The sequence below is a fragment of the Symphalangus syndactylus genome, chromosome 2, assembly GCF_028878055.3.
Source record: "Symphalangus syndactylus isolate Jambi chromosome 2, NHGRI_mSymSyn1-v2.1_pri, whole genome shotgun sequence".
Classification (NCBI taxonomy): Eukaryota; Metazoa; Chordata; class Mammalia; order Primates; family Hylobatidae; genus Symphalangus; species Symphalangus syndactylus.
This window is the reverse complement of record NC_072424.2, coordinates 112,363,604-112,369,839: the sequence shown is the minus strand read 5'-3', so window position 1 is coordinate 112,369,839 and position 6,236 is coordinate 112,363,604.

The window sequence follows — 6,236 nt, the reverse complement described above, 5'->3', positions numbered from 1 at the left end:
TGTTTTTTTTTTTTGTTTTTTTTTTTTTTTTTGAGACGGAGTCTCGCTCTGTCGCCCATGCTGGAGTGCAGTGGCGCAATCTCGGCTCACTGCAAGCTCCGCCTCCCGGGTTCACGCCATTCTCCTGCCTCAGCCTCTCCGAGTAGCTGGGACTACAGGCGCCCGCCACCACGCCCGGCTAATTTTTTTTTTTTTTGTATTTTTAGTAGAGATGGGGTTTCACCGTGGTCTCGATCTCCTGACCTCCTGATCCGCCCGCCTCGGCCTCCCAAAGTGCTGGGATTACAAGCGTGAGCCACCGCACCCGGCCTTATCTTTGTTTTTATTGCATTTGCTTTTGGGTTCTTGGTCATGAAATCCTTGCCTACGCCAATGTCTAGAAGGCTTTTTCCAATGTTGTCTTCTAGGATTTTTATAGTTTAAAGTCTTAGGTTTAAGTCCTTAATCCATCTTGAGTTGATTGTTGTATAAGGTGAGAGATGAGGATCCAGTTTCATTCTCTTACATGTGGTTTTGATTGCATTGTGAGTAGCCAGTTATCTCAGCACCATTTGTTGAAAAGGATGTCCTTTCCCTACTTTTTGTTTTTGTTTGCTTTGTCAAAAATCTGTTGACTGTAAGTATTCTGATTGTTCCATTGGTCTATGTGCCTATTTTTGTACCAGTACCATGCTGTTTTGGTGACTATGACCTTATAGTATAGTTTGAAATCAAGTAGTGTGATGCCTCCATATTTGTTCTTTTTGTTTAGTCTTGCTTTGGCTATGCAGACTCTTTTGGTTCTGTATGAATTTTAGAATTGTTTTTTCTAATTCTGTGAAGAACGATGGTGGTATTTGGGATTGCATTGAATTTGTAGATTGCTTTTGGCCATATGGTCATTTTCACAATATTGATTCTACCCGTCTATGAGCATGGGATGTGTTTCCATTTGTGTCATCTATGATTTGTTTCAGCAGTATTTTGTAGTTTTCCTTGTACAGGTCTTTCGATTCCTTGGTTAGGTATATTTGTAAGTATTTTTTTTTTTTTTTGCAGTTATTGTAAATGGGGTTGAGTTCTTGATTTGATTCTCTGCTTGGTCGCTGTTGTGGTATAGAAGAGCTACTGATTTGTGTACATAAATCTTGTATCTGGAAACTCTGCTAAATTCTTTTATCAGTTCTAGGAGATTTCTGCAGGAGTCCTTAGGGTTTTCAAGGTAAACGATCATAGTGTCAGCAAACAGTGACAGTTTGAATTCCTCTTTACCGATTTGGATGCCGTTTATTTCTTCCTCTTGTCTGATTGCCCTGGTTAGGACTTCCAGTAATATGCTGAAGAGGAGTGGTGAGAGTGAGTATTCTTGTCTTGTTCCAGATCTCAGAGGGAATGCTTTCAACTTTTCTCCATTCAGTATTATGTTGGCTATGGGTTTGTCACAGATGGCTTTTATTACATTAAGGTATGTCCCTTGTATGCTGATTTTGCTGAGAGTTTTAATCATAAAGTGATGCTGAATTTTGTCAAATGCTTTTTCTGCATCTATTGAAATGATTATGTGATTTTGTTTTTAATTCTATTTATGTGCTGTATCACATTTATTGACTTGCATATGTTAAACCATCCCTGCATCCGTGGTATGAAACTCACTTGATCGTGGTGGATTATCTTTTTGATATGTTGTTGGATTCAGTTAGCTAGTATTTTGTTAAAGATTTTGGAATCTATGTTCATCAGGGATATTGGTCTATAGTTTTCTTTTTTTGTTATGTCCTTTCCTGGTTTTGGTATTAGGGTGATGCTGGCTTCATAGAATGAATTAGGGAGGGTTCCTTCTTTCTCTATCTTGTAGAATAGTGTCAAAAGGATTGGTACCAATTCTTCTTTGAATGTCTGGTAGAATTCTGCTGTGAATCTTCCTGGTCCTGGACTTATTTTGTTGATAATTTTTTAATTACCATTTCAATCTCACTGCTTGTTATTGGTCTGTTCAGGGTATCTAATTCTTCCAGATTTAAGCTAGGAGGGTTGTATTTTTTCCAGGAATTTATCCATCTCTTCTAGGTTTTCTAGTTTATGTGTGTAAAGGTGTTCATAGTAATCTTGACTGATCTTTTGTATTTCAGTGGTGTCAGTTTCGTTTCCTGTTTCATTTCTTAGTGAGATTCTTTGGATTTTCTCTCTTCTTTTCTTGGTTAATCTTACCAACAGTCTATCGATTTTATTTATCTTTTCAAGGAAGCAGATTTTGTTTCATTTGTCTTTTGTATTTGTTTGTTTGTTTGTTTCAATTTCATTTAGTTCCGTTCTGATCTTTGTTATTTCTTTCTTCTGCTGGGTTTGGGTTTGGTTTGTTCTTGTTTCTCTAGTTCCTTAGGTTGTCTGTTTGTGCTCTTTCAGTCTTTTTGATGCAGGCATTTAGGGCTATGAACTTTCCTTTTAGCACCACTTTTGCTGTATACCAGAGTTTTTGATAGGTTGTGTCACTATTGTCATTCAGTTTGAAGAATTTTTTAATTTCCATTTTGATTTCATTTTTGACCCAATGCTCATTCAGAAGCAGGGCATTTAATTTCTATGTATTTGCATGGTTTTGAAGGTTCCTTTTGGAGTTCATTTCCAGTTTTATTCCACTGTGGTCGGAGAGAGTGCTTGATATAATTTCAATTTTCTTAAATTTATTGAGGCTCATTTTATGGCCTATTATATGGTCTATTTTGGAGAAAGTTCCATCTGCTGTTGAATAGAATGTGTATTCTGTGGTTGTTGGATGAAATGTTCTGTATATATCTGTTAAGTCCATTTGTTCCAAGGAATAGTTTAAATTGATTGTTTCTTTGTTGACTTTCTGTCTTGATGACCTGTCTAGTGCTGTCAGTGGAGTCCCCACTATTATTGTGTTGCTGTCTATCTCATTTCTTACATCTATTAGTAATTGTTTTATAAATTTGTGTGTATATATGTTTAGGATTGTGATATTTTCCTGTTGGACAAAGCCTTTTACAATTATATAATGTCTCTGTCTCATTTAACTGCTGTTGCTTTGAAGTTTGTTTTGTCTGATATAAGAATAGCTACCCCTGCTCGCTTTTGGTGTCCATTTGCATGAAATGCCTTTTTCCACCCCTTTAAGTTTATGTGAGTCCTTATGTGCTAGGTCAGTCTCCTGAAGGCAGCAGATAGTTAGTTAATGAGTTCTTATCCATTCTGTGGTTCTGTATCTTTTAAGTGGAACATTGAGGCCGTTTACATTCAATGTTAGTATTGAAATGTGAGGTACCAGTGCACTCATCATGCTCTTTGTTGCCTGTGTACTTTGGTTTTTTTTGTTTTTTTTGTTTTTGCTTTTTAACTTGTATTTTTGTTTTATAGGTCCCCTGTGATTTATGCTTTAAAGAGATTCTGTTTTGATGTGCTTCCAGGATTTGTTTCAAGATTTAGAGCTCCTTTTAGCAGCTGTTGTAGTGGTGGTTTGGTAATGGCAAATTCTTTCAGCATTTGTTTGTCTGAAAAAGACTCTATCTTTCCTTCATGTATGATGCTTAGTTTTGCTGGATACAAAATTCTTGGCTGATAATTGTTTTGTTTGAGGAGGCTAAAGATAAGGCCCCAATCCCTTCTAGCTGTGGAGTTTCTGCTGAGGAATCTGCTGTTAATCTGATAGGTTTTCCTTTATAGGTTATGTGGTGCTTCTGTCTCACAGCTCTTAAGATTCTTTCCTTCGTTTAACTTTGGATAACCTGATGACAATGTGCCTAGGCAAAGATCTTTTTTGATATGAATTTCCCAGGTGTTCTTTATGCTTCTTGTATTTGGATGTCTAGGTCTCCTGGAGAAGTTTTCCTTGATTATTCTCCCAAATATGTTTTCCAAGCTTTTAGAATTCTCTTCTTCCTCAGAAACACTGATTATCTTAGGTTTGGCTAATGATACCAACCTACCAGGTTTGTAATGAAGTGGGAATGAGCCAATATGTGTGAATTCCTAGACTATGTCTGACATGAGCCCTGATTGGTGTGTAAAGGGTGACATATGATAGGCTTTTATTTTCATCTGGCATTTATGTAATAGGACATGAGATGGAAGAAGCAATAAAAGCAGGCCACAGACAGAACTAGGATACAAAATAGAAAGATGACCTGCAGCATAACTAAAACTGGGTTAGAGATACTCTTGCAACCATTCCTGATAGATAAAACAAAACAAAAAACCAACATCAGCAACAATAGCAAAAACAACAACTGAACTCCTTCAATCTTCCTTGTTCAGAATTCTTTAGTGAATCAAAGATTAGGCAGAGAGAGAGCACCATTACCCACGCCTAGGTGAAGGAGACATCCAGATAGGGAAGGAGCAGCTCTCAGGGGTACAACCAGCACAGGCACATCCAGGCCAGACATTCTTGGATGAGGTAAGCTGGTGCTGGATGGTTGAGTACAGCCTAGTGATGAGATCTCTGGAAGCCCAGTCACAGAGGCAATTTAAGAGCAGGGCAGGGTCTCAGAGAGGGGAGAGCTTGACTGGAATTTGAGAGAATAATTAAGAATGGGCCCAGCTCATACAAAGGTGACTGTAGGGTAGGAGATCTGCAAAGGAGTCCAGAGGACAGTAGTGTCGTAGGCCAAGGTCAACCCAGCAGAAAGAGGAACAAAGGCTGCAAATAAGAGCTGAAATTCACCTCCCAGGTCTAATGGAACCATTTGATGCTAAGGCCTATGAGTAAAAGTTGAGCTGAAGGGTCTCCTGGGAAGAGCGGGGGGAAAGAAGTAAAGGAGTAAGGCCATAGCGGGCAGCTGGTAGCTGATGTGCAAATATACTGGTGTGTGTCAGTTTGCTGAATGGTATAGTCTTAACTTGGCTATTGCTAAACTCAGACTCCTCCATCTTAAGTGAAGCTAGATAAACTTACTTTTTTGCTGTTCTTCTGGAATCTTTTAGACATTGATAACATACGGGTTATCACTGCAGACACATTCCTTCCATCCTTACTAAAGCAGGTTAACACACTCTTTATAAAACAGTGTCCAAACAGAAATCATTTTGAATCTGGCAGAGACATCCTAGGCTGGAAGAGCAATTAAAAGACCATCTTATCCACTGCTTTGGAAGCTTCTTTTAGCCATGGGTAAACACAGTTTAAACAGAGGTACAATATATAAAACAGACCCATGGGGACCTGCTTTGGATGAAGAGAGAGGGCATTTGTTGGGCATGGAACAGGGAACTTGGAGCTCCACTGGATGGCTTCTCACCAATACCCATTCCTTGCTCAGAGAGCAGAGTCTGAAAAATGCCAGGCCAGCTACCACCTTTTTATTCCCTTTTTTATTCTCTATGTCACATAGCTGCCCACCTGCCAGGAATAAATCTCACTCTCCGAAGCAGAGATTTCTTTCTTTGGCCAGTTCTTCTTTTTTTCTGTACCACCAAGCTTTGTCTTTCTGCAGCGTCTATCCATCAGCAGTCTTTGATGACACATTAAGAAATCTTATCCTGGGATCCGATTATTTAAATCAAAGGATTTTACAAAATTCCTAACCTGTATCATTGGACTATATCCATACCTTATTCCTTATTGCATACATTATCATACTGAAAACAAAGAAAAGAATATTTTTTTTTCTGAGAAAGGGAGAATCTGCTGGGAAGCAGTCTCAACAGGATTTAGGAAATAAATAACATATAAATTAATCACATGATACATAAACAAAAAGCATAGTTCCTAAAATGAAATTGGTAGTCAATGTTGGAATGTCAAATAAAAACAACTGACTGTATCATTGCCTTAGTAATAAAAATTTTCTTGATTAAAGAAAAAAGCCAAAGCCAATTCAGGTTTTAAAAAAAGCATATTGAAGAAACATTTATATAGAAGAAGTAATGCACATTTGACCTACAAAGAAATAGTATACACAGTAGGCATCAAATTTAACTCATCATTCTGAAATGATATACATTATTTAACCCCCAAAAGGTAATTAATTAAAAGTACATAGTAGAATTGTCCTTTGAATGTCACGACTTATCTGTAGCACAAGTTCTGTATTCAGACTCTGTCCATGTATAATTTATGATCATGAACAATGATCTTAGGTTGGCATCAGGCTAAAGTTAAGTTTGATTGTCATAAGCAAAACTGGACTTTCTGATTGTTGCCGATAAGTTCATGAAGCACAACAATGTGAATGTAGCTGCCAAACAGGTTAACGTGATTTTAAACCATAGAGAAATACAGCTCTGGGTAGTAAAATCTA